Source organism: Myotis brandtii, unplaced genomic scaffold (genome assembly GCF_000412655.1).
Source record: "Myotis brandtii unplaced genomic scaffold, ASM41265v1 scaffold868, whole genome shotgun sequence".
Taxonomy (NCBI): Eukaryota; Metazoa; Chordata; class Mammalia; order Chiroptera; family Vespertilionidae; genus Myotis; species Myotis brandtii.
The window spans coordinates 640,970-651,336 of record NW_005371540.1 but is presented as its reverse complement, the minus strand read 5'-3'; the positions used below and the strand labels follow the sequence as shown (position 1 = coordinate 651,336).

The 10,367-nt window shown below is 53.0% G+C and overlaps 1 protein-coding gene and 1 long non-coding RNA gene across 2 annotated transcripts in view; one reads left to right on the top strand and one right to left on the bottom strand.

Annotated features, from left to right (window-relative positions):
* DPP6 (dipeptidyl-peptidase 6) overlaps positions 1–10,367 on the bottom strand; it is a 386,529-nt gene that overhangs the window by 137,068 nt on the left and 239,094 nt on the right. The gene's annotated exons all lie outside the window — the stretch shown is intronic.
* Positions 1,640–7,002, top strand: LOC106724532. The gene is made up of 3 exons (XR_001360348.1): positions 1,640–2,358; positions 5,809–6,595; positions 6,684–7,002. It is a non-coding gene; the product is annotated as an uncharacterized LOC106724532 (long non-coding RNA).

Below are 10,367 nucleotides of genomic sequence, written 5' to 3'. Positions count from 1 at the left end.
GACCTAAATAAAAAAAAAAATAGTTCAGTGTAAAGTGAAAAGACATGCTTAGGTCACCCCTGGGGAAGGGGGCCTCCTCTAAGAGGCTGTCCTTGAGCGTGAGTCCCGCCCCCCACTCGTGGGCAGCCTCCCGGGAGGGGCACTGTGTTTTCCCCGGGGCTCAGTGTCTTATCGGGGCTCTACCACTGCTTTCTGGAGCCCGCAGAGAACTCAGAGGGAAGTATCCGGGCCAGCGCTGCCACTCCTTTTGGGGTGCCAGTCCCGGGAAAGACGAGGGAAGCAGATAATTACACCAGGCCGCCTAGGAAGCCGCCAGCCTGTAGGTGCGGCAAGAAAAAGCTTCCTACGGGCGGCCTGGAGCACAAACACCGTCATTCACAACAACACTTTCTGTTTGCAGGGTGTTTAAGAGATTTTCCCAAGACTTTTCATAGATGAGAGCGCATTTGGTCCTGAGATAAGCTGTTCGGCCTTTTCAACGACGGGGCTGAGCTCAGACACACTCGGTGCAGAGCAGGCGGGGCCAGGGGCTTCGGTTCCCATAGCATCGCTAGGGCGTGACCTGGGGAGAATTACGCCTATTTTTCTGAACTTTAATTTTCTCACTGCTGAATGGAGACACGGAGAACAGAAAAAGACAATATATTCGAAATGCCTAGCGTGGCGAGGGCACATGGGGTCCTGCATGCAGGGTGTTTGTTATCAGTTATTCTGTCCCGTGGACACGGCCATGTGGTGATGACGCCCTGACTGGAACCCAGCACCTGCTGGTTCAGGCGTTTCCCTTCTGTACAGGTTTGGTTGGAGAAAATAACACCACAGCCCACCGATGCGGGCTGGAAGAAGAAGAGGACACGCAGCTTCGTGGCACCCTGACCTCAGCTGAGGGCGTGAGCGCCAGGGCCACCTAAGCCGGCACCTACCGTTGGTGCCTGTTGACCGAACAGGATACAACCGCCTCTGGGAAGCGACGGTTTCCCTGGAAACGCTCTAATCTCTGGCAGTTTTGTGTGTTACACAGTCCTTTGTTCTGGGCCTGGTGATTAAAAATGGACTCTCATGGGTTCCTGGCTGTGTGAAGTTGGAACCGTGACCCCCAGGCTGCGACATTAACGGAAGGGCCACCAGTCCCCGTCTGTCTGCCAGCCTCTGCCCTGTGAGGTTCCACACTGGCTTCCCTGGAGGCGCCAGTTAAATAGACAGATACCCAAGTCCCGCCTGGATCCAAATGCACCTGCAGTGCCGGGCACGGGCCAGGTGGTGGTCTTTGTGAAAGCTCGTGTCGCCGAGTTAGAACCTTGTTAGTCTACTCACCTGCCACTGCAACCCTGCTCACCAAGTGGGCACCAACTGAGCCCTCGCCAGGTCACCGCAGGGCCACCGTGGGAGAGGACTGGCTCGCTCGGCCACGTCGGGAAGTCACCGATACCGTGACATGGCCTCTGTCACCCAGGATGTGCAAGGCAGAGCAACCAGCCGCTCCGCAGGCCTGCTTCGCTCTGACGCCAATTTACCATCCAGATCCCATTCGACGGGACGTGGGGTGATGTCTATGCTATGCAGCCACGGGAGGTGCCACGGGAGGTGTCCCGGCAGGCGCCACAGTGAGGGTCTGTGCACTTCCTCCATCGGCAACGGCCACTTCCCTTTTCCACGGAAGGGTTATTTTATGCTTTTCTTATTATGTGCCTTTTAGTGGGAAGATTTTGGAATCAACTAACCTGGTAACACGATGACCCAGGAAATTTGAAAGACAGAATGGGCTAGGCAAGTCCCCTGTGAGCCTGTCCCGGGGCGACTGGGCTTACAGAGAGGAGCAGGGACTGCTCGCATTCAGAGGACATTTCAATGACTCGCTTCCCGGTAATAGCCACAGCTCTCAGCTGTGTACGTGACATATGAGCTGTCAGCTATGCAGGAACTCAGGCTAATTAAATAACGCATGGACACGCAATTACAATTTTTTTAGATCGGGAAGTTTACTGGAATTTCACGGAGCCTGCACATGAACACGATGTGGTGGGTGACTATGGCTTGTGTGGTGTCTCAGAGGTTAAGACTTAAGGGAGGGTGGCACCAAGCTGCGGTTACAGTGACAGGTCAGCTAACTTCTGCAGGAGATGAACGTGCAGAAAAACACAACACGTGAAGCTGGGTTCCTGCTTACGTCAGTGGTAGCCGGCTTTCACGGAGGCCCATGTGCCTGACTGAGTTCCGTCAGCCTTTAGCACTAGGTCCTGCTCACTAATCGCAGGTCTGCCACGGGCTGGGAATGCACCGGTGACCTGAGGTGCTGCTTAGGTGCTCACAGTCCCCAGGGAAGCCGAGGAGGTGTGGACATCACCCCACTGTGCCCAGGTGGGGAGGGCGGCGCAGGGGGAGGGCGGCGGCGGCGCATGGGAGGCCGTGGCAGACAAGCCGAGGGTCTCCTGCCCAATCCTGGCCAGCAGGTGAGGACATGGGGACAGAGAAGACTCAGCCAAAATCTGCAAGGCAGGAGGCCTGGACCAGGCAGAGGAGGCTGGGGCTGGGGCGGGTGGAACTGAGTGTGCTCTGGATGAAGGGACAGGGAGTACAGAGGCGCTGAGGTGACCAGGGGTCTGGGACATTCGGGTCCTCAGCCAGGGAAGGTGAGCCGCCAGGAAGGGTGACGGAGTGCGGGTTCTCCCACAGCCGGCAGCCGGGGAAGAGCTCACGGAGGAACACGGACAGGCCCTTGGCTGCGGAGGGAGACCATTCGGGCACATGGGTAGGTTCTGGGGGCATCGAGCAGGCAGCTGCCCAGAAACCCAGAGGCGAGGGGCTGGGGGCATGGAGAGGAGAGGATGGGTCCTCACAACCTCAGGCCATCGGTTCCCAGGACTGATGGTGGGTCCAGCTGGGGAGAGGAGCCCAAGATGCTAGCTTTCTGACTCGGGCACCTGCTGAGATGGTGGCATCACTGGGTAGCGGTACTTGCAGGCGGAGCCAGAGCATGTGTGGAGGGAGCAGTGGTGAGTCAGGGAGGGATAAGCCGGGTCTGGGTGCTGCTGAGGAGCGGGCGGAGGACCCAGCAGGAATGGCACCCGGGGCAGACACAGGACAGATCTGGCTGGAGGCTCAGACGGGCACCCAGCGGGCAGCGCTGAACTGGTGTCTGGCCTGGACGCGTGTGATTTACACTCTCCAGTCAGGCCCAATGGAGGAAATTGTCAAACATAATTCCAGCTGTGAATGGCCATGAAGCCATTATGTAAACACAAAACCATCCAGGTAAGTGGTTAGGTTTCCAAATTGAAGAACAAACAGAAAAATCAATTCACTAATTTGCTAACTGCTCATTAGAAGCGGAAACAGCGGACCTAGATTTCAGCCATGATGTACATAGATTACACACAGTCTGAAATAAATAACACTCGTCTGTCTTTTCCCAACTCATCCACTGGTGCCTAAGCTCACCTACGTCACGTTCTATCGTGAGTGGACACCCGTGTTGCCAGGAGTCAGACGCGTACAATGAAGCCTCATGGGCTGTGGGAGCAGCCATGTCCCAGGGCAGAGAGACATCCCGATCGAGGAAGGTTACTTCAAAAAGGGAAGATTATGACTTCCCAGTGTAGATATCTGAGTTGTGATAATCCACAAGGGCTAGCAAAATCTACCAACACCATCGCTGGTGTGGCCCAATGGTTGGAGTGTTGGCCTTTATACTGAAGGGTCTTGGGTTCAATTTCCCAGTCAAGGATGGGTGCCTGGGTTGCAGGAGGCAACTGATCAACGTGTCTCTCTTGAATCCATGTTTCTCTCTCTCTCTCTCTTTCTCTCTCTCTCTCTCCCACTCTCTCTAAAAAAATATCAATGTAAAAAAATCCTTGGGAGGATTAATGAAAAATAAACAAACAAACACACAAACACACAAACAAACTCCCCACAAAATGCTACAAAGGAGGAGTCCTGGGAAGTCTGTGAAAAGAAAAGGCTGGAAGAATCATTTGCAAATAACTGGCTTGGATGTTGCTATAGTGTTTCCCAAAGTTCTAGGGGGCATCTTGTTCCCAGGGAGCTGAGTGTGTCTGCGTTTCCCGCCTGCCTCGGTGACGTGTGCCCGCCTGCCTCGGTGATGTGTGCCCGCCTGCCTCGGTGATGTGTACCCACCTGGACACATGGCTGAGGGCAGGGCCCTGAGGGCGGGCACACAGACCAAGACTGCCTTTGAGGTCCAGGTGGGACAAGAACAGGGGTGCTTTCACCCTCTGAAATTCCCGTGGAAAAGCAAGGAGTCCTGGCTGTTCAGCCAGAAGGCTCAGCCCAGTCCGTTCTCCCTGACACGTTTTCCCGGGAAAACTCACATCTTCGTTTCGAGATCTTTCACAGTAGAACAAACACTAGGAAAAAGTGTCTGAATCAAACATCCATTACTCCTTCCAGGGTGTTGCTCAGAATCTGACCTGCCAGGTTAATTAAGTACCTCAGCCACATTGGTAGTAACATTTTCTAGGTAATAACATCAAGTGTTTCCAATTTCCATGAATTTTGGACCTTATGCCCATAAACCTGACATTTAATTCCATTTTCCCTCCCGAATAGCATCCATCTAACAAATATGTGTTGCGAACTCGTGCTCTGCTGGATACAGAGCCATGGCCGGCCAAGGACATCCAGGCGAGAGGAAACATTCCCTCGCTGACAGCTGGCGTTGGGTCTGAGAACTAAGTTACTCAGAGGTGAAACAGCCCAGTAATAAAACAGAGAAGGCGCGATGACTGTTACAGTAACTGAGGCTGACAGCGTGATAGCAGTTTAGCAGAAGAAAAAGTCCGGGTTATTCCACGCAGATGAGGAGATGGGACCGTTCCTGGGACATTTCCTGATTATGAAACATTTTAGGAATCATTACAAATGGGAGACGTGCACAACTCAGTCCGTAAAAGTCCGTGACGGGCAGCGAGGAGAATGCTGAGCACCCCCCCGAGGCCCCGGAAAAATCTCCAAACACGCAGACGGGCTCCGGCCACGTGGGAGTGATGGGTTTGCTCCGGGCTCCAATGTAGCTGTGGCCTCCCCCTCCATCCTAATGTCCAAACAGGTTATTCTCATTTCTAAGTGCTTGATAACTGCTTTATAGCTTACATGACCTAAGGCAGTGGTCGGCAAACTCATTAGTCAACAGAGCCAAATATCAACAGTACAACGACTGAAATTTCTTTTGAGAGCCAAATTTTTTAAACTTAAACTATATAGGTAGGTACATTGTTATTAACTTAATTAGGGTACTCCTAAGGCTTAGGAAGAGCCACACTCAAGGGGCCAAAGAGCCGCATGTGGCTCGCGAGCTGCAGTTTGCCGACCATGGATAAGGGATCCATCATTAAAGGTCCTCTTTCTTAATGCAGAACTCCGGTCCTGCTTTTAAATTGCATTTGATAGATTACCCTGAAATTCTCTAATCTAATCTGGCCAGGCTGATGCGGGCACCCTTCTCAATTAGATTCTTCATTAGAAATAACAGGCTGCTCCCTCACAATGGAATTAGGGGTGCCCACAGCAGGGCCGGGCCAGGTTCCAACCCTCCACCCTCCTTTTTCTCCCTTTGGCTTTGGCTTCCAGGTGAGTCCTGGGAAGTGTCTCCAAGGGTTTGCACACGGACCGGGGAGGGGTGCGCCGACCCACCGCAGGGAAGGCGCTGTCTCCCTGAGGGGTGTGCGTGCGTGGACCCGAACACCATCCCACTCACGAGGCTTGAGTGCATGCCTGTTGAGTGGAATTCCTAAAACTCATGGCTGAGAACAACTTTCTTTTTCTTTTTAAATTTTTTTGTTTTGTTTACAGCAGTTTTATTCATAATTGCCAAAATCTGGAAGCAACCAAGATGACCTGCAATATGTGAATGGATAAGCAAGTGATGGTGCACCCAGACAATTGAATATTTAGTGCCAAAAAGGAGGGGGCTACCAAGCTGTGAACAGGCATGGAGAAACCTTAAATGCAGTTGCTGTGAAAGAAGTGACTATGAAAAGGCTACGGTTTGATTCCAACTGTATGACATCTTGGAAACGGTGAAGCTGTGGATACAGTAAAAACGTCAGGGCGTCAGGGATTGGGAACAGGGAATGTCAAATAGGAGCCCAGGATTTTTAGGGCAGTGAAACTAGTTCTGTGTGATTCTATAATCGTGGACACATCTCTTACATTTGTCAAAACTCATAGAATGTAAAACACGAAGAGTGAACCCTAATGTCGACTACGGGCTTTCAGTGCCAATGACGGGTCAATGCAAGTCCAACAAACGCACCATCTGGTGCAGGGTGCTGATCGGAGGGGAGATGGGGGGGGGAGGACAGAATTTGGGAACTCTTACTTTCTGCTCAATTTTTCCAAAAGCCTTGAAACTGCTTTAAAATCTATTAATTAAAACAAAACCATATTCTACAAGCTGAACACCTGAAGCAGCAGTGCAGTCGCTTTTTGGCAAACCTCCAGCACAGAATCTAACATTCACACCTGCACGCCAGGCGTCAATGCGGAGGGCGTCCCGGGCAGGCACAGCGACCAGCGGGGCACAGGTAATCCATTGTGAGCTCCGCCATTTCTTCTGCACGAAGAGTGTGCACACCAGGTGACCTTTTCTTCCTCATTTTAACTAATTTCTCCATCGTCCTTTTACTCCTCTTAGCACAGTCAGGGCCTAACGTGGTACCTTCCAGGTCTGGCGATGGGAAAGCACAGGCGGTAAGAGTCAGAGAGAAGTCATCTTCGTGGGAGTGTCAGGCACCAGGTCTGACCTGCACGGAACTGCAGGCGAACCCGACCCTGTTGTCTGCCAGAGACGGCTGCCACCGACCACCCCCCTGACGCCAGATGCTTGCAGCAGAAAAGCCTCAACAGAACAGGAATGCTGTATGGACCGCAGCCTTCGACAGCGAGCTCCTGCCACGCCGCCAACAGGGCCTCATGAGCTGAAGTCATCACTCCAACTGTATTGTCTACTTCAGCTGTCCTGGCCCCTTCACTGTACTGGCCCCTTCAGCTGTACTGGCCACTTCAGCTGTACTGGTCACTTCAATAGTACTGGCCCCTTCAGCTGTACTGGCCCCTTCACTGTCCTGGCCCCTTCATCTGTATGAGTCTCTTCCTCTTTTGCTCATCTGATGACTGTCCTTACTCCTTGCTCTCTTGGTCAGTTTCCCGACCATGACTGCAGTGTGGCCTCTTCTAGTGTTTCAGTAATGCTCTGTACACTGCATCCATGCTTCCCACTCACTCGCTGTTTCCAAAATAAGCACGTTCCCTGAGACTCAGACACACTCTGTCTTCCCACCATCGGAACTCAAATCCCGTTGTTGGCACCCGTTCTGCAGCGTTGTGACCACTTCATTAAATGATGGCCAGGTGGTCGGCAGGGGAAGGGCTGGTTTGGGCGATCTTTGAATTGCTCACCCATCTGAGGAAGATTAACTTTGTGGTTTGTCCTAGGCGCAGTCAGTTTGCTGTCTGAGGTTGAAGGAACACTTGGTTCCATTGGATGTCCATTATGTTCCTCGCTTATTGGAACCAACGTGAGTATCACATTTTCTTCTTCTAATTCATCCTTTCCGCTTCTTGAGTTTGGTGTTTCCAGGAACACTCAGGAAGGCAATGCCCGCAGTGCTGAGGGTACGTGCAGTTTACTCTATTTAACCACCTTTTCTTTTTAATTTTTAATGGATATATCATATTGCTGTATTCAAGACACTTCAAGGTGGGTAAAACGCCCATAGTCTGACCAGGTCAACTTAGTGATCTTTCCCGTATGCCAGCACACACCAAACCGCTTATTTTTAGCCCTAATATGCTTGCCTAGGTCAGCGGTCGCCAACCGTGGTCCATGAGGTCCAAAAGGCTGACCGCTGCCTGGTTCATGTCTTCGCACGTGTTTCTGGAGCCGGGATTGTTCTGATTGTTGTAGTAGCTCAGCTGTGAATGTGTGATGCTTCGCCCACCACTCCTCGATGCCGAGGTGGCCGCCTTCCTCCTATGACAGCCGCCTGCACTGCTGTCTTTGCCGACGTGGCGTGTCCTCTCTGAAAGGTATATGTGTGCTATCGGCTGGGACTGGCTTAGGACTCTTCCTACATCTCTCTATAAAAGCCTAAGTGACCGAACGACCAGTCGACTGGTCGCTATGATGCACAATGACCACCAGGGGGCAGACGCTCAACACAGGAGCTGCCCCCTGGTGGTCAGTGCGCTCCCACAGCTGGAGTGCTGCTCAGCTGACCAATGGGCACCAGACTCAGGGCCACCGTAGCCTGGAGACCGCAGCGGAGCAGCAGCCTGCCTACCGAGCGGTGGCAGCGGCAGGTGTAGTGGGGCCAGGATGAGCAGGAGCGGCAGGCGGCGTTGGACGGCCGGTTTTGGCCGATCCCCGCAGGCTATGCTGAGGGACCCCACCAGTGCACGAATCCGTGCTTCGGGCCTCTAGTATTTTCATAATGTTTTAGGAATGAATTTTCTCTCATGCCTCTGCCCTGTATTCAGACAACATGACAACATTTTGTTATTCTCCACTGACTAAAAAAATAATTTAAAAAACTTTAAAAATCTCCACTGAATCCAATTGACAACTGGCCTGGTTTCCCTCGCTTCCTCTATGGTCCCGAAATTATGAAGCCTCTTTTGTGTTTTGAAACCCCCGATCTTCAGCGAGCCCGAGGGTGGAAGGAGAAGGCCCATAACCTCCCTAGTTCTCCTCACTCCCAGCCCAGGGACCTGCCGGACACCCCGCTGACTCACCTGAGAGCAGGTGGATGTTAAAGCTACTGATTCTCACGGGGCCACGAAATGACACCCCGGGGGAGCGGGTGAATCACTCGCCACACCAGCTCCGTCCACTACTCCGTGGAATTAATTTCTTGCTACTGTCATGGGCTTCAGTGCCCCGTGAGGAATGTTTTTACAACGAATGCCAAATTAACGGGACTGATTAGAGCTTTCCCAAGTTATTAATGGGGTGTCACCTCCGCCTGGTCCTCTCTGTGGAGGCGACATTTCATGAAATAACCTCTTCTTGCTGGAAAGATCCATCTCCCTCCCTCACTGGCCTTGTGAATGCCGGGGAGGTGCTGCCTGCCCCTGGGGCCCCCAGGACGGGGTGGGCAGCAGTGCCCTTGGGGACGCGTGACGAGGAGTGGCAGCTCCGCTCCCTGCTGGCTTTCGGGCACCACTGGCCAGCCACAGGCCGGGCGGAGAGGAGGAAGCAGGGCCATGAGCTTTTCCAGTTCCCCCAGCTTTAGTGAGATGAAACCCACACAGCAGTGAGAAGTTTAAGGCTTACCCAGTGATGAGCACAGAGCTCAGCTAACTCCTCCATCCCTACATGGTTACCATTTCCTAAGCCCGACAGGGGAAGGCAAGTTCTGCAGATTCATTTACATGTGGAACCTAAAGAGCCACACTGGCAGGAGGGGAGCGGGATGTGCTCACGAGGCTGGGGAGGGGTCGGGAGGTAGAGGTCGAAGGGCACAGGCTTCCCGTTAGAACTGCGGTTCTCAACCTGTGGGTCGCGACCCCTTTGGCAGTTGAACGACCCTTTCACAGGGGTCGCCTAAGACCATCCTGCATATCAGATATTCACATTACGATTCATAACAGTAGCAACATTACAGTTATGAAGTAGCAACGAAAATAATTTTATGGTTGGGTCACAACATGAGGAACTGTATTTAAAGGGCCAGAAGGTTGAGAACCACTGCGTTAGAAGATAAGTAAGTTCTGGGATGGAATGCCCGGTGTTTTATAAGAAGCATATTCTCTATCCAAGGGGTGGTTTTGTGTGCGGGGGGCGGGAGGGGGAGGGCGGCAGAGCAGGGAGGCCTGCTACACCCCAGGCACGCCTTTTCCAGACAGACAGACGCTTGCAAACCTACCCAGGGCTGAAGGCACAGAACAGGACTTGGAGGTTTGCTTTCTGAACAGCATCCCTGCCCCCTGAGAACTGGGGAAGACTCCTCGGGCGCCCCCAGGCCCTGCGCCATGCCTGCAGTCCTGGCTTCACCAGGGCAGCTAGAGTCGGCTGACCATACCCCTCTCATCTGATACAATTCTCTTCTCTTTCTCCATGCTTTGGGTTAGCCAAGGAAGAGCCCTAACGCAGCAACAACGGAGCCACCGTTTATCAAGCACTTTCTTCACTAGTAAACGAGACTTTGTGCGACGTCTCTACACGGTTCCCGTAACCCACACAAGGCCCCCAGACTCGGTGACCGCCTCCTCTTGGTGATGGCGTGCCTTAGTGAGCGCCAGAGCCAAGGTCTCAGGGCTGCCTTTGGGATCTGAGATCGGCGATGTGGCCGGGAGGTACAGTGGCCTCTCTGGACGATGCTTCTAGGTTCCAAGTCGGGCTGGTCCGG